A 24,569-nucleotide genomic window follows, 5' to 3' on the forward strand; every position below is an offset into this window, starting at 1 on the left:
ACACGTTCTATTTGGGGCAGAAAATCTGACACTTTGCTCATTTTCAGAAACGGCTTATAAATGTTTGTTAGGAAAAGAATAGTAGATATGTAAGTTCTCGAAACCTTTTTTTTTTTTTTTTTTTGCTAATTTCCTTGAATGATGTTGAGTATTTAAATGAAGAGGAAAAGAATTCCCACCCCAAGTAAATTATTAAAGCTTGTAGAAAAAAATGTTAAAAAAATTGTAACATAAGAAACAAAAGACTTTCCTATTTCTTCCAACATCAAGTGATGCAAATGATAGAGAGGACAAACAGTGTATTACAGGGAATTTGGGGATTTTGTAGGGAGGCAGGAGGGAAATACAAACAATTGATAAATGGCATCATTTGTCTTTGCTCCATTTCATGTTGGGACTTAGGCAAATCTCCAATGACTTGGAGGCTTGTTCAGATGAGAAATGGAGACTATAATAACCTCTTCATAAGACTATGGTGATACTCAAAAATAATCATTGTAATTTACTGACATGTTTTAGGCAATTGGTAAATTTTAGATGACTGCCCTTTCCTAATTCCTCTCCATACATTAGAGAAATGGTTTACTTGTTTGGGAACAGGAGAGAAAATTTCTGTGTTATAAGGTAAAGGAGAAAGATGACTTCTTTTGGTTTCTGTGATATCTGCAAAGTAATAGGAAATCTTTTCTCAATCTTGATTTCTTCAGGGGATTTGTGGGAGGGACTCCCAGAAGACTCAGGGAATGCATGTGTGGAAGCTGGGATTCCCTGAAGTATCCCCAGGTTATGAAACAACCACATACCTCCTCTAAAGGTCAAGAAGCAGTAGAATGAGAGGTAAGCTGTCTTGATAGAGCTTTTTCCTCAGAGATGGGAATTTGAAACAAATGCCTGATTTCTTCTTTTGGTTAAAGAATTATGATTAAGCTCAACAATGATCCAAAACAAAGGGGTGTGTGTGTGTGTGTGTGTGTGTGTGTGTGTGTGTTTGTATTTGGGGGAGTGTAATATCACCACACCCGTAGTCTGCACAACTTTACTGGTTAGTGTTAGCAGCCATTTCAAACATAAATAGGGAAGAAGAAGGAAAGGGAAAAACAAGTTGGAAAATGAGGAAAATCAAACCACCTTTTCAAGTATTATCCGTACAATTCTCGATAGCTGAATTTTGGGAAATAGTCATTCATGGTATGCTACTCATTTTTTTTTCAGTTTTCTTCATACAGGTGTTTGGTAGGCAACTGAAGCAACACAAAATTTAAAATGGAAAAGGAGCAAAGTGTAGCAGTTTGTAGTGACATTTTCGAACAGAAGGTATCTAGGAACTCATGGAAAGAAAATAACACTAGCAGCTCATATTTATTAATGATTTCATGTAAGTTAGGCACTGGGTCTTGTATTAATATATGTCATCTCATACAGTTCTCAAATCAACACAATGAGGTTGGTACTATTATTGACTCAGTTTTACAAGCAAGGATAACCACTCTGATGTACTGATTCCCTGAATAGAGTCAGAGTACAAAAAGATTAAATTTTGAAGAACTTCTAAAATAGTGGGTCTAGAAATGGCTGGAGAGTAACATGCGACAAGTTGTATTATCAAGGAAGAAAAAAGACAAAGTTCCAAGGGCTTCCTCTGACACTGCACAAGAGACAGCTTTAAAATGAGTCAGAAAGACAATGAACACCTGTTCTATCCTCGCACTAAGTTTGAAAACTTGTATATGTAGTTCAATTAAAATTGTATTGAAGAAAAAATATTTAGTGCATTACTCCTAAGGGAAAAAATAATGATTTCTGTATCCTTTAAGGAGGAATATTTAAAGCCAGGTTGAGTATTAATAATTGTAGCAACAACTGAAGTATCTGAAAGTTTCAGATACTTGCAGTGAATCTACAGCATGTTTTAATGTCCAAGAACTAGGACATCTCCATTTCTGCCTTTTCGAGAGGTACTTTCACAAAAGATAGAAAGCTATTAAGTTTTTCAAGGCATGGAGACTCAGAAATTGTGTTACTTAGCCATTCAAGATGGATGGTGGGGAGGACATATAATTAATGGTGTAGGCACAGTCTTCTAATGAGACATTGCATTCACACCAGGTTTCATTCTTCTTCTTTCTTATTTAATACAAGTGCTATAACCAGGTGGATACAGGTGAAGTCTTGTAATATTTTACAAATTTATACAACAAGAATTTATCTCACAGCAGAGAAAATAAAATTTAAATTTTTCACTTCTTTTTCAAATAAAAATGATTTTTCAAATCAAAGAAATTAGCCTTCCAACAAATATACTGATTGAGATTCTCACCACCTCTTCCAACCCTCAATGTGGTACTACTGAGGAGGGCCTGATTTTTTTTCTTCCAATTGATATCTAATTTACTCATAAGATTTGACTCCAGCCAAAACTAAGCCCTATCAGTATGATTTTCAGAAACACATAATAACAAAGGTTTAATTATTTAACAAAAGGTTCAAAAATTCTAATCAATTATTAACAGATAATCAATAAATTTCTCTGAAAACATTTAACTATGTAGTATCTATATTTGCCTGACTTATAATAAAATGTATACAAGTAATATATTTTTTATTATTAAAATTGAAACAATTCAAGAATACATGGAATAAAGTTAATGCCCAATTTTATTTTTCCACTTATTCAACCCACTTTCCTCTCCAATAGATAATCATCTTTGTCTCAGTTTAGCATATATCCTTCTAGAATTTTTTCATTAACTTTATATATACTGGTATGTGTCCAGATATATTGATATATACATACATATGCTAGATAATTGAGCCCATTATTCTGAGACTTGTTTTTTACACTGAATAACTTGACTTTGATACTCTATTCTGTCATTATATAGTCACCAAATTATTTTCAATGGTTGCTTAGTATTAATTAGTAAGGATATACCATTATGTATTTTGGTCTTCCCATATTAATTTGATTGTTTTTGATCCTTTCTCATTCTAAATTTACAATAAACATTTTGGGGCTGGTTTCCTGGTGGTGTGTACAAATGGTTTTGATGAATAAACTACTAGAAGTAGAATTACTGGGTCAAATGATACATGTTCTTTAAATTTTATAAATGCCACCATCATGATGTCCAGAAAGGCTCACCTCATTTCCACCTAGAATTAATTTTCCACCAACCCTTGATAACAATGGATGTTATGAACCGTTTAAAATTATGTTAATTAAAAAATATCTCATGAAACCACAAAATTGCATTTTCCTGTTTATTAAATATTTAGTAAGGTTGGACATTATTTCCTTTTTTTTGTGGGTCATTTTTATTTCCCCTATTATGAAATGACTATTCAGACTTTATTTGCCCCTTTTATTGTATTGTCTCTTTTTGTAACTAATTTGTAGACACTCTTTTCATTTTATAAAATTAAGCCCTTGTCTAATGTAATTTTTGTAAATATAATCTCCCAAGTTTTCAAATTAAAAAAACATTTTACTTGTTTATAGTATTTGTTCTGTTATCCTGAAGTTTTTGATAATTATGTAGTTGAGTCTGTTACTTTTAAAATATATTGATTTAAATTTGTCTCAAGAAGTCCTTTACAATTATTAAAGAAAAAGTAGTTTCCAAAAAGAGAAATTATTGATTCTCAGGCTAAATAATAATCTGAAACTTCATAAAAACAGTTTTTATATGAAGTATTATTTAGGTTAATAAGACTTGACCCTTAGATTTAAATTCCCTACTCAGTTATTTAATATTATTACAGATAATAATTGTTGTTCATTTCCCTTTTAATAATCAATTTATGTTTCTCATTGTCTGCCTGGACACGCTCTAAGCCCGACAAGAAAATTAAAGAATGCAATGATGGCATTGCCTCTGCTCCATAGAATTTATTTAGATCAAATAAGTACATTTATAATAGCAAATGACATGAGTTCAAAGTGTAGTTTGAAATTATGAACACATGTAAATATGTTCAGTCTCCTAGTTGAAAGCAGAGGCAGAGAACATTTTGATTTCAAATGCCTCAAACACTGATAACTCATTGCATGTAATTTATAATTTTCAATGTCTTACATCTACAGAAGAGTGTAAGGGGTGGCATAAATATTTTTCTGCTTGACTGAGTGAGCATTTTTCAAACTTCAAAACTTCAGCAGTCCTCTCTGCTCTGAGAGCCTCTGCCCCACCAATATATTTCCCCCTTCCTTAAGTTAGCAATCAATTCAGCTTTGTCGTTTTTTGTTTAAGGTATTGAACACTGGTTTTCATCTTTTTGGCAGCTGAATACTCTGGAAGTTAACAACTTGTCTAACAGTTTTGGAAAGAATATGTGTAGTCATATTCTTTACCTCGATAGTTTAATTTCTAGGAATTTGCCCAAATAGATGCTCTGCATAATCTTATACATTTTTGCAATTAATCCTCTTAACAATTCTACAATAGAAATCCTATTTTTATTTTCATTTGTCATTTGATGAAAGCAAGACTAGGAAAATTTAGAACCTGTTCCATAGCTACATACCTAGTATACTCTGAGTATCTAGAGAATGACCCTTAAGCCAGAATTCTACTTCCTCTGCAAGAGAAAAAGATACAAAATAAGGACAAAAATGTTTGATAAATACAGGTATTTAAAACTAAGTGTTATATATATATATATCCACCAACACCCAAATATCTATGATAAGAAAAGAGCTAAGTAAACAGTCATTATAAGGACACATAAAATAATGAATATGTTAAAGTGTTCATGATTTGGCATTGAGTACAAAATCAAAACACACAACTATAATTATGCTATGTAAAAATTGCGTATACATATGGATTAGAAATGAAAGGAAACAGACGAAAAGCTATGTGAATTTCTGGGGTGGGTTGGATTCTGAGTATAATACATTTTTATGAGTTTTTAAATATTGCTTTAGTGTTTGTAAAATAACAAAAGTAACACAGGTGTATACACAAAAATAAGCTCAAAATGGATTAGAGACCTAAATGTAAGGCCAGAAACTATCAAACTCTTAGAGGAAAACATAGGCAGAACACTCTATGACATAAATCACAGCAAGATCCTTTTTGACCCACCTCCTAGAGAAATGGAAATAAAAACAAAAATAAACAAATGGGACCTAATGAAACTTCAAAGCTTTTGCACAGCAAAGGAAACCATAAACAAGACCAAAAGACAACCCTCAGAATGGGAGAAAATATTTGCAAATGAAGCAACTGACAAAGGATTAATCTCCAAAATTTACAAGCAGCTCATGCAGCTCAATAACAAAAAAACAAACAACCCAATCCAAAAATGGGCAGAAGACCTAAATAGACATTTCTCCAAAGAAGATATACAGAGTGCCAACAAACACATGAAAGAATGCTCAACATCATTAATCATTAGAGAAATGCAAATCAAAACTACAATGAGATATCATCTCACACCAGTCAGAATGGCCATCATCCAAAAATCTAGAAACAATAAATGCTGGAGAGGGTGTGGAGAAAAGGGAACACTCTTGCACTGCTGGGGGGAATGTGAATTGGTACAGCCACTATGGAGAACAGTATGGAGGTTCCTTAAAAAACTACAAATAGAACTACCATATGACCCAGCAATCCCACTACTGGGCTATACCCTGAGAAAACCATAATTCAAAAAGAGTCATGTACCAAAATGTTCATTGCAGCTCTATTTACAATAGCCCGGAGATGGAAACAACCTAAGTGCCCATCTTCGGATGAATGGATAAAGAAGATGTGGCACATATATACAATGGAATATTACTCAGTCATAAAAAAATGAAATTGAGCTATTTGTAATGCGGTGGATAGACCTAGAGTCTGTCCTACAGAGTGAAGTAAGTCAGAAAGAGAAAGACAAATACCATATGCTAACACATATATATGGAATTTAAGAAAAAAAAAATGTCATGAAGAACCTAGGGGTAAGACAGGAATAAAGACACAGACCTACTAGAGAATGGACTTGAGGATATGGGGAGGGGGAAGGGTGAGCTGTGACAAAGCGAGAGAGAGGCATGGACATATATACACTACCAAACGTAAAGTAGATAGCTAGTGGGAAGCAGCCGCATAGCACAGGGAGATCAGCTCGGTGCTTTGTGACCACCTAGAGGGGTGGGATAGGGAGGGTGGGAGGGAGGGAGACGCAAGAGGGAAGAGATATGGAAACATATGTATATGTATAACTGATTCACTTTGTTATAAAGCAGAAACTAATACACCATTGTAAAGCAATTATACCCCAATAAAGATGTTAAAAAAATTATGAAAATGAAAAATAAATTCATTAAAATGCTAAAAAAAAAAAAAAAGGAGTCATGTACAAAAATGTTCATTGCAGCTCTATTTACAATAGCCAGGAGATGGAAACAACCTAAGTGTCCATCATCCGATGAATGGATAAAGAAGATGTGGCACATATATACAATGGAATATTACTCAGCCATAAAAAGAAATGAAATTGAGTTATTTGTAGTGAGGTGGATAGACCTAGAGTCTGTCATACGGAGTGAAGTAAGTCAGAAAGAGAAAGACAAATACTGTATGCTAACACATATATATGGAATCTAAGGGAAAAAAATGTCATGAAGAACCTAGGGGTAAGACGGGAATAAAGACACAGACCTACTAGAGAATGGACTTGAGGATATGGGGAGGGGGAAGGGTAAGCTGTGACAAAGTGAGAGAGTGGCATGGACATATATACACTACCAAACGTAAAATAGATAGCTAGTGGGAAGCAGCCGCATAGCACAGGGAGATCAGCTCGGTGGTTTGTGACCACTTAGAGGGGTGGGATAGGGAGGGTGGGAGGGAGGGAGACGCAAGAGAGAAGAGATATGGGAACATATGTATATGTATAACTGATTCACTTTGTTATAAAGCAGAAACTAACACACCATTGTAAAGCAATTATACTCCAATAAAGATGTAAGAAAAAAGAAAGTAACACAGGTGTAAATAGCAGTCTCTGTATTTGATTTTTCTAAGCAATTATTCCATGCTCCATAATAATTTCAATGTCCCAAAAGATTTCTGAGATTTCTAGGGGTTTTATAAACTCCTGATTATTTAGTGCTCTGAATTTCTACACTGGAGATTTTCCAATTCCACTCATGTCTTATCTATCATAAATGTTTCTTTCCCTCTGATTGCTTTGACCTGGATGTGGGATTAGGTCGCCTAATTTCCCCTGAAACTTTCAAACAAGACATAGTTGGCAGGTATTTCTGAAGTTTTAGATGGGGAGGTGTTTTATCACAGCAAAGTAAACAAGTTAATGTTGAATACAGATCACTACTTTCCTAAAATTCTTCTGGCTATCCAGCACATCACTTATTTTCTACTCCTTGAAGATTTACTGATAAGTTCCCCTCACTTTATCATGTAAGATATCACGTAAGTTTTCCATCTTCAACCTCGACTCTGAACATAATGAATACGTGATATTGTGCATCCATAAAACCAAAGGGGCATATGCCAGATTTCACCCTTTAGCAACATAGAGATTTACTTTGAGATAGATTATGACATTCCAAACATAAGAATGGAGAAGTCACTGTATTCGTTTTGGGGGGGGTTAAGTGACATTAATTTAAAGTCGCAAATTTTAAATTAACACCCGACTGTGTTTTGAGTACAAATGTGCTCGATGGCATTTTTTTTTTTAGAAATTCAATACTGCAAGTGTTTTTAAGTACCTATTACATACCAGGCAGTATAGTAGGAAGGCTTAGTATAAATGAGACAGGTCTTATAAAAAGAAACTCTTCTGAATAGCCTCTTGGACAGCAACAACAACTAAACAAAAATGAAATAAGGCTTTCACTATGGTAGAAGGAATTTAAATTATAAGAAAGAAAATAGCGAGAGCTCTAAGTATTCAAATATGGTAGAGAGAGAGATTTGGGGATCTTCTTTTCAGTGCATCTTTATGCATCGTAACAGATACCAAATGAGATTGTAACAGATATCAAATGCTCTAAGCATTCAAATATGGCAGAGAGAGAGATTTGGGGATCTTCCTTTCAATGCATCTTTATGCATTGTAACAGATATCAAATGAGATTTAGGCATAGGATGAACTAGATTGATTTTGCATTTGTCTTCTGTACCTACTATACTATTATTCGAAGGTATAAAACATGTTTTCTATTGGTGTATCTTCTTTTATTATTTATCATCCTCTCATATTCAAGAAGCTTTTCAACTAGCCTAATAAAGTATTTTCAAATTACCTAATAAAATAAGTTCTGCTAGAAGTCTGCATTGTGATTGGAAAGCAATAGGGAGAAAGCCTGATTTATTGATAAGTGAGAGTATGCTATAAATTTTTTCCATTTTAAAACTGCCTATAGATTATGAGATCACTCTTACTTAGAGAAATTGCAGCAGACAGGCATAGTGATGCAAGTACCAAAGAAAAGAATCACAATGTCCAAGGGTATATGCTTTGCTTTATAAAATGAATCTATTTTTTCTTAAATACTATGTATAACTGTAACGAAATTGTCCCAGGGAAGATTGTTATCGAAGAAAAGCCATGATACATGTTTTTGTGAGACATTTTATAATTTAAAAAAAAATCACTTCTCAGTTTATGTATTTTGTGATTTTTTTGATTCTCATATATTAGATTTCCTTAAAGTGAAAGCATACTGTATCTAACACAACATAAGTAATATAGCAACAGTGATTTCCAGTCTAGTAGCCTAGGTCAGATTTTGAAGTTCAACAGAAAGATATTCCAGGTGAGATTTTTGGCTTTACACATGACTAATATATTTTTTAAATGAAATAAAATTTGTTATAATTTCATTTAAATTAAGGAAAAGAGCTTGGTCATCTCTGGAAGTTAAAAAAACAAAAACTAAAAACAATGACATACTCTAGCCAACAAGAATATTTCCATATGGAGTGGACTTTATGAAGTGCTACAAAAGCCAAAGGATTAATTTAAGCAAGGTGTGTTCTGTGTAGATGCTCAATCCTTACAAGCTACCTGTCTCTAGGCAAATCACTTAACCTCTCAGAGACTTCTTTCTTTATTTATAAGCAAGGAATGTGATTTGAATTTCCTACTTTACATGCTTACTGAAGGTTGATGTGTATAAAGAAACCTTTAAACTCTTAAAAAAGTGTAAGAGAATTTGGGCCTTATAATACAATATTATTATTGTGTTGGATAAAGTACACGAGTCCTTAATTATCCTACTTTTAAAATGGCATTAGAGTTATTTTGGCCACTTATTGGTTTATCTGGTATCTGAACACACAGCCATTTATGTAATAAAAACTAATGCCTATATAACGAGCAAGACAGTATTGCCAAGAATATGGAACCAAATGGCCACAAAAGAATTAAAATTGAATCATAACTTTGAATGGTTCAAATGGTATGAATTGTTAATTATGCAAATGTATGTGAAGAGCTCTTATAATTCTCCAATTTTAAGTCATGATTGAACATTTTATGGGAAAAAAAGAACAGAGGTTCTTAATGACTTAAATAGGTAAAAATGGCAAAATATACTAGGGTAGAAACGATGAGATTACATATGAGAGGACTCTTCCTAAAGTAGATTTATTGCTGAGCAAGTATTAAAAATTTGTAATTCATCTTAAAGATTTCTTTATTTTATGATAAGTTGCTATTTTCAGAGAAGTTTCAAGGATGTACAGATAGTTTCCTTCACCCAGCTTGTCCCACTGTTAACATAACCGTGGTGCCTTTGTCAAAACAAGAAAAGCTAGTACAATATTACCTAAACTACAGGCTTTTTTGGATTTCACCAGTTTTCCCAACTAATGCCCTTTTTGTGTTTCAAGATCAGCATGGTATCTAGGATACCATACTGCATTAAGTCATAATATCTCTTTCATCTCCTCAGCTGTGTTTCTCAGTCTTTCCTTTCATGATCTTGAAACTTTTGAAGAGTACTGTGAGGCATTTTGTAGCATGTCCCTCAACTTGGCTTTATTTCATATTTTTCTCAAGACTAGAATACGGCTATGGGTTTGGGGGAAAAATATCACAGAAGTAGAATATCCTCATCATATCAGACCAAGGTACTTGGTATCAACATGACTTATCTTGGAGATGATAACATTGATCACTCAATGAAGGCGGCCATGTTTTGCCACAGAAAAGTTACCTTTTTTCCCCATTTCCATACTCTCTGAGTAGTGAAGTTTAGCCCACACTCAAGGGGAGAGGAATTAAGCTTCAATATGGGACGTGAGTGAATAGGACTTTTTGTGTAAGAAAGATTTTTGTCTTCTCTGTCATTTATCTATTCAACCATTTATTTACATCAGTGTGGATCATTAATACATTTTATCCTTTAGGTTAACATCTAATATGATTTTTATTTTCTTGCTTAAAATGTTTCAGCTTTGGTCATTGGGAACTCTTTCTGGTTGGCTCCTGTATCATTTTGACATGCCTCAATAATTTTTTGCCACTATTTCACCTTCTGCCACTACAAAGTGCTTCAGGTTCATCTTGCATTTTTCCAGCCCTAGCTCTAGAATCAGCCATTTTTCCTGAGGGCACTGGTTCCATTTTTATTGCAGAATGGTATTTAAACTAAACTCTGGGCATGAGGTGTGTTCATTGCTCCTGTGGCATTACTGCTTCTAGGACCTTCAGTAGGTAGAGCTAGTAAATGCTATGTATATATACCCATGTATGCACACATATCTATATTTGTTTTTGTATCTATTTGTATGTAAATTAAAATGACTTCATATTGATATCACTACCTCTATCACTGCAAAGTTAGTTTTTGTTATCTCCCTTTGTTTACGTGACAATGAGAAACCCAGCTTTCATTTTCAACAATTTATTTACTTGTATGTTTCACCCCAGTATACATGCAAAGTGATTTTCAGAATTCATCTGTACTCCTGTGAGAAAAAAAAAAAAAGATCAAATAGAGTATGTCTATGTTTGGTTATTTTTCTCTATAGCATTATGCTTTTCAGTCTTTATCCTGCCAAAATATTGTTTCTCAGAGTTACTTAGGGTAGATTTGTTTCTCCCATGGCCTTCAGTTATGGCTTATGTTTGTAATTTGGCTAGTTTCATTTGACACAGTCCCTACTCTATCTTGGAATATTCCAGCATCCCATTTGTTTCCCTATTTTTAATTAGCATACTATATAGCTCACTCTTTGTGTTGTGTGGTTCTATGGGTTTTGATGAGCACACAGTCACTTGTCAATCACCACAGTACCGTGCAGTACAGTTCCATCACCCCCAAAATGTCCTCACACTATCACTTTGTAGTCAATCCTCCTGTATCTCTAAACGCTGGCCACCACTGATCTGCTTCCTATCTCTATGTTTTGCCTTTTCTAGAATTTCATACAGATGCAATCATACAATATTTAGTCATTTGGGTCTCCCCCCTTTCACTTACAAAATGCATTTAAGATTCATCCATGATAGTGCCTGAATCAATAATTCTTTCCTTTTTATAGGTTAGTAGTATTCTATTGTATAGGTATACTAAGTTTGTTCATTCAATCACCAGTTGAAATATATTTTAGTTATTTTGGCATTTTGACAATTTTATAAATAAAATTGCTGTGAATATTTACATATAGGTTCCTCTGTAAAACTAAGTTTTAAATTCACTTGGGTAAATACCTAAGAGTGAGAATGCTGAACCATATTGTAAGTGCATGTTTAATTTTAAAAGAAACTGACAAAGAGGTTTCCAAAGTGCAGTACCATTTTGAATTTCCTTCAACAATAAATTAAAATTTCTGTGATCAAAAGCATTTCGTATTGTCAGATTTTTAAAAAAATGTATCCCTTTTAAAAGTTGTCTAGTGTATCTCATCGTGGTTTTAATTTGTAGCTTGCTAATGACTAATGATGTTAAACATCTTCCCATATGCTTATTAGTCTTTCATATATCTTCTTTGATAAAGTTCAGGTATTTCACCAATTTTTTAAATTAATTTTTAAGAGTTCTTTATATATTTTTATCAATATGTAATTTACAAGTCTGAAGCTTATATTTTCATTCTTTTAACAGTGCCTTTCACAAAGCCATTTAAAAAAATTTTTTTTTGCTTTTGATTCACTCATTGTAATAGAAAGGGTTGTGCTCAGCTAATTCCTTTAGTGACAAAAGAGCACGTACATTGAAGCAAGTAAGAAAAAAACAAATTCCAATATATCACAGATTGACGGTTTAGACCTTGTATATTTTCTTATCCATCATTTCTCATAAATAGCTGGTTCTATAGAATTTATTTTAAGTCAGAGGTATAGGATTTGACATTTTTTCTCATTAAAATTGTAAAGTTATATGCTCCTTTGGTGTCCTGAGATTGGCCTACAAAATCCATTAGGTAGCAGAATTATAGCATTATATCAATAGTTCTTTGGAAAAGAGTGGTGCAATTTGGTAGCTACTAGTCACATAGGACTGTCGAGTACTTAAAATGTGGCCTGTGTGACTGAGGCTATGGCTTTTAATTTTGATTAGTTAAGTTTAAAAACTGATACTCAATTTAGTTACTGAAAAACTTTCAAGTATATATGGGACAACTTGGCTTTGTGAGTCTTTTTTTTTCAACTGTAAAGTTTATGAAATCTAAATACAGATCAAGTATATCCAGTAAGAAGTTAGTATCAAAATTGAGATGTACTATAAGTACACACTGGATTTTAAAGACAATATGAAAAAGAGGGTGTTAAAAGGCCCATTAATAGTTTTTACATGATTTACATTTAACATGATCACATGTTAAAATGACTGTATTTTGAATATATAAAATATATTTTAAAATATATTTAATATTTAATATATTTAATATATTATTAAATATATTTTAAATAAGTAAAATATATTATTAAAACCCATGTTACTAGCTTCTTTTCACTTTTTTAAATGTGGCCCCAAGAAAGATGAAATTGCATATGTCTCACATTATGTTTTCTTTAGACAGCACTGCTTTAGAACCACATATTATGTATTAAAATTATATTTCATGTCAGAAGGCATTAAGTGTTCTGAAATGGCATGCTAATAACCTGACCAAAACTAACTCCAAGTCCCACAATATAATCAGGCACCCTTGTTCTCCTGCCTTCCTGAAGAAGGATCAAGGGTCACTAAATTCCAAGTCACCTTTTTTTTTTTTTTTTTTTTTTGTGGTACGCGGGCCTCTCACTGTTGTGGCCTCTCCCGTTGCGGAGCACAGGCTCTGGACGCGCAGGCTCAGCGGCCATGGCTCAAGGGCCCAGCCGCTCCGCGGCATGTGGGATCCTCCCGGACCGGGGCACGAACCCGTGTCCCCTGCATCGGCAGGCGGACTCTCAACCACTGCGCCACCAGGGAAACCCCCCAAGTCACCTTTGATGGATTTTTTATCCTCAGGGGCTCCAGCAAGGAAAGGGCTGGAAGAATGGATAGTAAGGCTCAAGATGGGTATTGCAGGTCTGATAGTATCTCCTGGTGCCCTAAACACGCCGTAAAGTGGGCAACACTTCTGATTACTGAAGGGCTCCAGTTCATGCCTTACTTTCTTCTGAGGAAAAAGGGGTTGGGCTGCCTCCTTTCCTCCCCACTTCTCTTAGTACTTCTTAACTCAAAAAGCAAAGTACTTAGTACTTCTTAACTCAAAAAGCTTTCACCTTTCTCCTTACTTTTCAGCAGTGTGAAATTAATAATAAGAGGTTTCCTTACTTAGCAAAGACAACTTTTCTTCTTTTTATATAGCTTATTAATGAAATTGTGTGTGTACATATACGCACATATATATGTGTATGCATGCATACACACACATACAAACACCACGAGTATGAAAGATTTAGTGGTATAGGTATCATCTTACCAAAACTGAAACTAGTTTTCAAAAAGATAACTAATATAGAAAGAAGTTGCCCTGACTTTGAAATATTACACATTATATTTTTTAAAAGATATTTCAAGAAATTTTAATATCTTAGCATAAAATTTCACAGGTACAATATTTAAAGTTTCTTTTAGAAAAATAAAGAATAGTATAGAAATCTTAAGGATGTTAAGTATAATATTTATAAAAATACAACTAAATGTCATGGGTATATTATTCTACCTACCATGACATACTATATTAAGTTTTAACTTTGATACAATGTTAAACCTAAATTCACAGAACATCTCTTCATATAAGATAAATTTCTAAAACTATTCTTTACTTTGGATGAATTTTAGCTTGTAATCTTCTTAAACAATCAAAGTTACCTATAAGTTCTAATTGAACACATTTCTCTCAAAATCCAGCCAGCTTGAGAAAGTAAGTATATACTTACAATGTAGAGAACATATCATGGGAAGCACATAGACAGTTGTTAAGCTACTCCACGGTATGATAAAATTCTTGAATTATTACATTATAAACCTGTTAGGATAGAGAGAGAAAAATAAGTATGTTAGTTAAATGTGCTGGATGTAATATATATGAAGCTAAATAACCAAAAGAAAACAAAAAGAAATAATATATCTTACAAACATAGATCTTTATGTATTATTGTGTCCTTTTCTTATATTAATTTATGAATATTTTTAATTTTGGAGAAAATGTTATTGAATTACATAAGTCATTTCAAAATACAAGCAGGCCCCAGAGAAATTGCAGGTTAGGTTCCAGACCACTGCAATAAAGTGGATGTTGCAACAGAGCGAATCACACAATTTTTTTGGTGTATCAGGGCATATAAAAGTTATGTTTACACTATACTGTAGCCTATTATGTAATAGCATTATGTCTAAAAAACAATGTACATACCTTAATTTAAAAATACTTTATTGCTAAAAAATGCTAACCATTATCTGAGCCTTCAACGAATCAATCTTTTTGCTATAGTAACATCAAAGATTGCTGATGACAGACCATCCTAACAAGTATAATAATAATGAAAAAGTTTGAAATATTGGGAGAATTACCAAAATGTGACACAGATAAATGAAGGGAGCAAATACTGTTGGAAAAAAACAGCGCTGACAGACCTGCTTGATGCAGGGTTGCTACAAACCTTCAATTTGTAAAAAAAAACCCTCAGTATTTGCAAAGCACAATAAAATGAAGCACAATAAAATGAGCTATGCCTGTATAATAAAAGAGATATTACTAAAAAGAATAAACGGTGTCTTTAAAACTCTAAGGAAATGAGTATATCTTGTTAACTAAATATATTTTATGGTCTCTATTTTTCATGTTTTCCACTTAAAGAATAAGTTGTGTCTATAGCACAAAAAACAAAAACCAAAATAAAACGTTACTAAATCATCTGGACGTTTATTATCATCTGGATGCTTAACAGAGTAAAGACCATGTTGATGTATGCCAGCTCCTATGGTCTGAATGTTTGCATCCCTCCCCTCCCCCTCTAAATTCATATGTTGAAATCGTAATGCTCAAGGTAGTGGTATTGGGAGGTGATTAGGTCATGAGGGTAAAGCTCTTATGAATGGGATTAGTGCCTTTATAAAGGAGAATCCAGAGAGCTCCCTTGCCCTTCCACCATGTGAGAACACAGTGAAAAGACAGCATCTATGAACCAGGAAGCTCTCACCAAATACCCAATCTGCCAGCCTCCAGAACTGTGAGAAATAAATATCCATTGTTGATAAGCTACCCAGGCTGTGTTACTTCGTTATAGCAGCTCAAATGGACTAAGACACTTGCCCACATACATGATTGGGTATAAATGGAGCAAGTGCTTTCAAACCTAATTGAATTACTTATTCAGTAATGAATGAAGATTATATCTAATACAAAGTGGGAAACCGACCCACTGACATTCATCACCCCAATCAAGAGCAAATATCTTCAAACTATGGAATAATTTAAAGTAAAATAAAAAGTGGATTTATTTTTCTCTTTAAGATAGTGCCTCCTAAAACTCTTATGGGAATTTATTACCTGTCAATTTTTTTTTTTTTTTTTTGCTGTAAAACATACCCAAAGAAGCCTCATACTTATAGGTTACTAAAAATGGTGGTTAGCTATCTTGTACTCAGTACACACACACACACACACACACACACAAACACACACACACACACACACACTCCCCATATCTCTTGCTCCCACTGCATACCCCCCAAACACCTAACTTCTTTTTTTCTTCCTGAATTCAGTAGATTTTAAAGCAAAATTCAGCCAGATTTCTTTCTGGATTTACACATAGCCTAGGCTTGTGCTTAATAGAAAAAAAGAGTTTAATTTTTGCCTTAATTTAGTACATTTCTCCCTTTACTTACACTTCAATATTGTATGCAAACACAGTTAAAGACAAACAAAATGTGGAGGATAGACGTGGCATTTCTGCTTATTTTTAACATCAAATCTTACCTAATTATTATCTTTTCAAAGGTATGAGAAAGGAGATGAAAAACTTGTCTGTATTTTGTAATAGCAGTTGAATGACGTTTCTGGGCGTATGTAATTCTCATTTAATCATCACAACAATAGTGTAAGGTGGGTTTTATTTTCCTCATCTTATAGGGTTCAGATAATTCAAACAACTTGTCCACATTAAGGAGCTGAAAGGTATTATAGCTGGGAGTCAAATACAGCCCTAACTTCAAAGTGTCTACTCAACTTGCACATGGCTCCCTAAATACTGTTTATAATTCTGCCTTGATATTTACTTTCAGTACTATTTGAGTCCCCAGTTTGAAACAAAAATTGAGATTTTTTTAAGGTAGATTAAGTTTCTCTGTTGAAACTGTATGTATCTTGTGCTTAGAGTTGTAAAGTGAGTAGAACCACAAATAAAATCATCGCATATAACATATGTAACGTTTTGGTTATAAATCTTGACATAAAGGATCAATATATCGAATAAATTAAGAAAAACAGAGAAGGGGGATTTACATCTATGTCAACTGGTTCCAGACTCTTATGATATTTGAGCATCTGTGAATGTTTTTTTATGATTTTTTATCTCAGCATTAAATGCCATTCTTGCTCTGTTTTTACCACCCAATATATCATCTGATGCATTTGAAATGAACTTGGCTGGAAAGTCAAAAAAATCAAACCTTTAGAATCCTATCTATATTGAGAGCAAGTAATGAAAGCCAACAAGTACATGCGTGCATGTGTGTATTTCCCAAATCATGGCTACGATTTAATAATGACTCAGCATGCTGAATAAATAACACTCAAGTTATGGAGTTACTCTTATATTGCTATTATTTTTTGTTAGTAAAGTTTTATCTGAATAAAGTTATTATCTCTGTTCTTCCTGCGTTACATGCGAGGACACTATTATTCTCTTAAGTTTCCTACATTTATGTCTAACCCAGTCAAACAATGACAATATATTTTTCTCTTTTGCATTCCTACATACTTGTGTTTTTCTTCATAGAACAGTCAAGGCATCTGCCTGACTTGGGGTAGAGGTGGGGACAGACACTCAGTTTCTGTCATTTAAAGCATTATTTTGATGTACAGCTTAAAGTCAGGCAGTCTTGAGAAGGATTTCTAAATTCCTTTAGTGCTCTTTTACATATAGAGGTTATTTGGATGTTTTGCCAAGATCCAGAGGCTTAGTGAGGATGAAACACTAAGATGAAACTTTAAGATGATTCACTGATTTTTACTTTTCATCTTGATGTTTGTTTGACAAAGTCTGCATAAAATTTTATATAGAGCAGTTTCAATCCTGTAGAAAGAGCATTAGGAAGAAAGCCTTCTTTGCCTCTTTTTATGAGAAATGCCAGAAGAGGGGGAGTGAAGAAGACCACAGCGGAAGGAGAAAGTGGCTACCACAGCTCTTGTTTTTTCCTCCCAGCTTTTTGAGTCCAAACCTCCCAGGGAAGAAGCTTTAGAAACTCCTAGTTAAGTTGAGGGAATTCTAAGGGTTTTTGTTTATGGATTTGGGAAGAGACTGCTGTGCTGTGTAATCCCATGCCAACACTCGATGGTGACCCAGTAGAGTCATGAGAGTCCCAGGGCATGAACAGGCACAGTTTAGAATCCCAAGACTCCCTAGGCTATAGTGCGGCATGGACAATGAATTGAGAAAAGTTGGGTCTAAATGGGAGCAAAATGACAGCCACAGAGATTTGTGAGGTTTTCAGCTTTAAGCAGGTGTCAGAAGTGGGAAGTAGCAATGTATGTAACAGCAGAGACTCTGATGGGCCTGGAAGCCAAGATCCAGGGCAGACCGAATAGCAGGGCCATCAGGCAGAGATAGAGTTGCAAAAGAACTGACTGTGAGAGGTGTCGGCAGAGAGTGGCCACAACAACAGGATTGGGTGTCTCCCTGAGCAGAGATAGTCAGGGAAGGCAGGCCTCCTGGAGGAGGTCACATTTAAACTGAAGATAAACAGAGGGGACACTAGGTCAAAGGGCCAGGGCAGAAACAAGCACAGCATATTCAAGTAGGGGGTGGGAAACAACAACGGCGTGCCTGTAGTGTAGTGACCCAGGGCCCAGGGGTAGGGGAGGGGTGGTGGGGCTGGGGGTTGATAGGTAGATAGTGACCAGGTGACACTGGGCCTCAGAGACCACTGTAATGAGTTCAGACTTTGTTTGTGATACAATGGAGATAGGAGAGTTTTGACCAGGGGACTAACACAATCTGATTAAAATGTAAAAAGGTCACTTTGAGGGCTTCCCTGGTGGCGCGATGGTTGAGAGTCCGCCTGCCGATGCAGGGGACATGGGTTCGTGCCCCGGTCCGGGAAGATCCCACATGCTGCGGAGCGGCTGGGCCCGTAAGCCATGGCCACTGAGCCTGCGCATCCGGAGACTGTGCTCCGCAACGGGAGAGGCCACAGCAGTGAGAGTCCCGCGTACAGCAAAAACAAACAAACAAATAAACAAACAAAAAAATAAAAATAAAAAGATCACTTCGAATAGTAGAAAAAGCAAGTCCAGAAGCAGTAGCCTCCAAAGGATATTGCAGTAGTTGAGTTGAGATATGATGGTGGTTGTAAATTTGGGGACAGTGACAATGAAGAGAAGTGTTTGGATTTCGGATATATTTGAGTAAAGTATAAAATCCTACTCATTAATTTCACCATTTCACAAACTCAAATGCATTTTGGAGCTTTCATTATAGAGCAGTTTTTTTTTTTCTTTAACAAAGGATGAATAGAAAAATTAAAATTACTTAGATATATTATGTAGGGTACTTTTGTCACTTAGGGTAAAATTCGCCAAAGGGGAAATAATATGGACACATACTTGTTTTATGTAATATTTTAAAATAATTGTTGAGCCAATTGATTAAAGATAGTATAAATGATTAAGAAAAGCACTATATAATTCTTATAAATGAAAGAATAGGAAAATAGCCAAATGGAGCATTACTTTTCTTATGAAGAAAAAAATTTTAAAGGACTCTGAGTGATGCTCTAGAAACATCTCAGTTATATTCAAAATTGAACTCCCTTAATAAGAGTAAGTTCCTTAATTTGATTCACCAGATGTGATTAAAGGACATTGAATTTTGAACAAATAAAGACAATTACTTTATGCAGTTTATAGTAATAAATGAAATTTGCTGCCAGAAGAGGTTGTTGAGCCAATTCCTATGGCTGTACTTTAAATAGAATTTTTTGACTTCAGAATTACTAGACTGGGTCTTTAAGTCTTTTTAAATTCAACATACATTTTTCTAAATGCATTCTATGTAACAGCTGCTAGATTCTATGGCTAAAAGGCTGACTAAAACACTCTCCTGCCCTTGAAGTGTTCATAGTCAAGAGGAGAAAGTGAAGAAAGAAATGAAGAAATTTGCACAAAATGTCTGGCTAGGGTCACAAATGTTCCAGCATTCAATTTCACTTGGCTGAAGCTTAATGGAAAATAGGCTGTGTAAAGTGAACGTTGCATGATAACTAAGCAGTGCAGCATGAGCAAAGATAAGGAGGAGAGAGATAATACAGTTCACAGCTCGGGACTAAAAATTTTTATTCCAAAATAGAGATATATCATAAATGTAATGTAGAATGTACACACATTTTAAAATATTTATTTATTTAACCATTTATTTATTTTTTAATAGATCTTCATTGGAGTATAATTGCTTCACAATACTGTGTTAGTTTCTGTTGTACAACAAAGTGAATCAGCCATATGCATACATATATCCCTACCAAACATTTATTGAATACCTACTATGACAGGTGCTGTTCTGTTATTGGGATTGGAGCAGTTATTCCCACATATTTATGGTGATCTTATGCTGGTTAGTGAGAAAAGACACAGATTGTTTTAACATGTGTATGGGGAACCTTTTTTCCAGTTTTTGAGAAATAATTGACATACATTAGTGTATAAGTTTAAGGCATACATCACGATGGTTTTATTTACATATATTGTGAAATGATTATAACAATAGGTTTAGCTAACATCCATCATTTCATATAGACACAATAAAAAGAAAAGAAAGAAGAAAAAAATTTCCCCTTGTGATGAGAACTTTTATGATATACTCTCTTAACAGCTTTCCTATATATCATACAGCAGTGTGAGCTATAGTCATCATGTTGTACATTACACCCCTAGTACTATCTACCTTATAACTGGAAGTTTGTACCTTATGACTAAGTTCCTCCAATTCTCCCTCCCCCTACCTTCCATCTCTGGTAACCACAAGTCTGACATCTGTTTCTATGAGGTTTCTTTTTTTAGATCCCACATATAAGTGAGATCATATAGTATTTGTCTTTGTCTGGCATATTTCACTCAGCATAATGCCTTCAAGTTCCATCCATGTTGTTGAAAATGTTAAGATTTCTTGATTTTTTATGGTTTAATAATATTCCATTATATATCTTTATCTATATCTATATCTATACACACCACAACTTCTTTATTCATTCATCCATCAGTGAACACTTAGGTTGTTTCCATATCTTCAATATTGTAAATAATGCCGCTATAAATATGGAGGTGCAGATATCTTTTCAAGTTGGCATTTTCATTTAATCCATTTCGAGTTAATTTTTTTGAGTGGTGTAATACAGGGGTCCAGTTTCATTATTTTACATGTGAATGTCCAATCATCCCAGCACCATTTATTGAAGATGCTGTCTTTTCTCCACTGAGTATTCTTGGATAGCCTGTCAAATATTAGTTGACCATACATATATGCTTTGGTTTATTTGTGGGCTCTCAATACTGTTCCATTGATCTATGTGTCTATTTTTATGCCAGTACCATACTGTTTTGATAACTATAACTTTATAGTATAGCTTGAAATCCAGACGTGTGATGCCTCCTACTTTGTTCTTCTTTCTCAGGATTTCTTTGTTATTTGGGGTTCTTTGTGGTTTCACATAAGTTTTAGAAGTGTTTTTTCTACTTCTGTAAGAAATACAAAACTATCTATAGGTTTAGATCGCTTTTGGTGGTATTGTCATTAATAGATAGTTTTTGGTGGTATTGTCATTTAACATTATTTCTTCTAATCCATGAACACAGGATGCATTTCCATTTAACTGTGTCTCCTTTGACTTCTTTCATTAACATCTTGTAGTAGAGATCTTTCACCTGCTTTTCTACATTTATTTCTTAGCATTGTATTGATTTCGATGCTACTGTAAATGGAATCAATTTCCTTATTTTTTTCAGAAAACTTGCTGTTAGTGTATAGAAATGCATGTTAATTCTGTATCCTGTAACTTTACTGAATTCGTTGATTAAATCTAACAGTTTTTTGGTGTGGTCTTTAGAATTTTCTGTATATAAAATCGTGTTATCTGCAAATAGAGATACTTTTAGTTCTTTCTTTTCAATTCTAATGCCTTTTATATCTTTTTCTTGCCTGATTGCGCTAGCTAGGACTTCCAGTTCTATGATTAATAGAAGTGGTGAGAGTGGCACTTTTGTCTTTTTCCTGATCTTAGAGGAATATCTTTCAACCTTTCACCATTGAGTTTGATATCTGCTGTGGGCTTGTCATATATGGCTTTTATTATGTTGAGATATGTTCCTTCTATGTCTAATTTGTTAAGAGGTTTTTTCATGTAGTATGTTGACTTTTGTCAGATGCTTTTTTTGTGTGTCTATTGAGATAATCATGATTATTTTCTTTCATTCTGTTAATGTGGTGTATCACAGTGATTAATTTGTATATATTAAACAATTCTTGCATCCCAAGAATAAATCCCACTTGATCATAGTGAACAATTCTTTTAATGTACTGCTGAATTTTGTTTGCTAGTATTTTACTGAGAATTTTTGCATCTATATTCATCAGGGATATTGGCCTATAGTTTTCTTTTCTAGTAGCATCATTTTCTGGTTTTGGTATTAGGATAATGTTGGCCTCGTAAAATGACTCTGGGAGTGTTCCCCTCTCTCTGATCTTTGAGAAGTATTGGTTTTAATAATTCTTTAAATGTTTGGTAAAATTCAGTGAGGCCATCTGGTCTTGGACTTTTCTTCATTGGGAGATTTTTGATTACTGATTTTACCTCTTTACTAATAATTGGTCTATTCATATTTTCTATTTCTATGGGGAATTTTTTGTGGAATTCAATTTATGAATATTTTGCCTTTAGAAGCTGTAGAAAAAAAATCATGAGCATTTTGATTTAGACCGAGGACTAGTAAACCGTGCACTAAAGAGCCAGATAGTGAATATTTTAGGCATTACAGGCCAAGAGGTAAAGTCAAGGATGTTCTATAGCTACTCATCTATTACACAGTTCCTGTCACAACTCCTCAACTCTGCTGTTACAGTGTGAAAACAAACAATATGTAAACTCATGTCTGTGGCTGTATTCCCTCATTTGTGAAAGCTAGCAGCAGGTCAGATTCAGCCCATGACCATAGTTTGCCACCTTCTGGTTTAGACCATAATAAATCTTTTTTTTTTAATTTCACTGAGACTGGATCTAAAATGGTTTGATTTTTCCTATCTTTAAGTTCAATAGATAAAGTTTAAGCACTCCATCTCCTCATTTCTCTAGCTCTGGGAGGTGTCTGGGATAATTAATACAATGAATGAGAAGCCCTGACTTGTGATGTTACAGACTTGGGAGAGGCAGTTCAGGTAGTAGCCCAAGGGCTTCTGATGGACAGGATGAGCATTGGGCTGAGCTCCAATGATTGCTCCCAAGAAGCAAGTACACTTCTTGCTTGTTCCGATGATGTTTTGATTTCTGATCCTACTTGTTAAAACCTTCCCTGGAAGAGAGGTCTGAAAATGGGAGATAGGAAGTAAAGTCCTGATAAAGATTGTATGATATTTATATCCATCCTCAGTCACACTCATCCAGAGGGAGATTGATGTCTCGCTGGGACCAAAGATGGGAGACAGGCCAGGGACAGATGGTTGATGACACTTTTTCTGTTTTGTCTATGACAATAACAACCCCCAAAAAAAATGGATACTTTCCTTTGTAAGAACTTGTTTTGAGAGCGTTCAATGAGATTGAGCCAGGTAGATGTGATAAGAGAGGGTTTTTGTTGCTGTCTTCTGGAAACCCCATCACCCCCCTCACACATACAGACCTTTTTTCTAACAATAGCAGAGAAGGCATTGACAAGAAAGAAGGAAGCAGGAAAGGGAGGGAAGGAGGACGGTATGGAGGGAGGGAGGAATGGAAGAGAAGTCTATGACTCTAAACACGCTGCCTGCTGTCTTTGGCCAGGCCTCCAGAACTCTGGGGGCATTGGGAGGTGGCTAGGCTTTCTCTCTTCTTCTGCCCCTTGGATGACTTCCTCTGGAAGAAGCTGACAGTCACTGAACAGGTTCTCCCAGTGTACTGCAGAGCCTAGAGATCACCAGTGTTGAAAAGGCTAAGATCCACTAATCTGTCCCCTTTTATCCTGGATTCTCAAACATTAATAGGCATAAGAATCATCTAGATGGCTTATTAAATGCAGACCCATGAACTATACATTTGTAGGGATGTTGATAAGTGGGTGTGGGGTAGGGTTCAGAATTTCTGTATGTAACGGGCCCTCTACGTCTCAGTGGAATTTGTGGCAGATGTTTGGGGTCAGTTCCAGAGTGTTCAAAACAGTTGAATAAAAGGGACAATAGAAACTCATGATTATTTAAATAACCATTAAATTTTTTTCTTGAGTGTAAATTAATTGCGTGAAAAATAAATGTTTTGCTATACATTTTAATGATAAGACTTAAGCTGCAGCTTTCTAATTCAGACTAAAGTCTCTTGGGAAATCAATAATCAAAATAATAATATTTAGCATAATATTTTTTATAATCAACAAAGAAAAAAAGCTAATCCTAAGAAAAATGTAAGTGGATATTTTATACCATGGTAACTTAATTTAGAAAAATGTATTTTCTCTTTCTAAAGTTTAAATGATGAAAGATTTTTAAAAAATCAGAATTTCTTATTAAACTCTCAATTCTCAAATATATAATGTTCTGGGAAAGAAGAAGAATTTATTCCAATTTTAGCTGTAAATGTTACATTAAATACAATGATTTGAGCTGTGTATTGATAGCATGTAATTTATGAATAAACCAAGTTATTAAAAAAATGAAATACATTATATTGTTCAGAATGTGGGGTGATTTTACCATAAAGCTGTACTCTG

General features: G+C 34.4%; 1 protein-coding gene across 2 annotated transcripts in view; it reads right to left on the reverse strand.

Moving 5' to 3' along the window:
- FUT9 (fucosyltransferase 9) overlaps positions 1-24,569 on the reverse strand; it is a 169,054-nt gene that overhangs the window by 61,440 nt on the left and 83,045 nt on the right. Inside the window, exons 2-3 of one of the 2 annotated variants that reach the window (XR_009522008.1) lie at positions 14,338-14,426; positions 10,890-10,931 (exon numbers count right to left, since the gene is read on the reverse strand). The gene's annotated coding sequence lies outside the window, so the exon portion shown is untranslated. Of the gene's footprint in view, positions 1-10,889; positions 10,932-14,337; positions 14,427-24,569 lie in introns of those variants that run through there. The other variant, XM_060030604.1, reaches the window with a different exon arrangement.

The sequence above is a fragment of the Delphinus delphis genome, chromosome 14 (assembly GCF_949987515.2).
Source record: "Delphinus delphis chromosome 14, mDelDel1.2, whole genome shotgun sequence".
NCBI classification, from domain to species: Eukaryota; Metazoa; Chordata; class Mammalia; order Artiodactyla; family Delphinidae; genus Delphinus; species Delphinus delphis.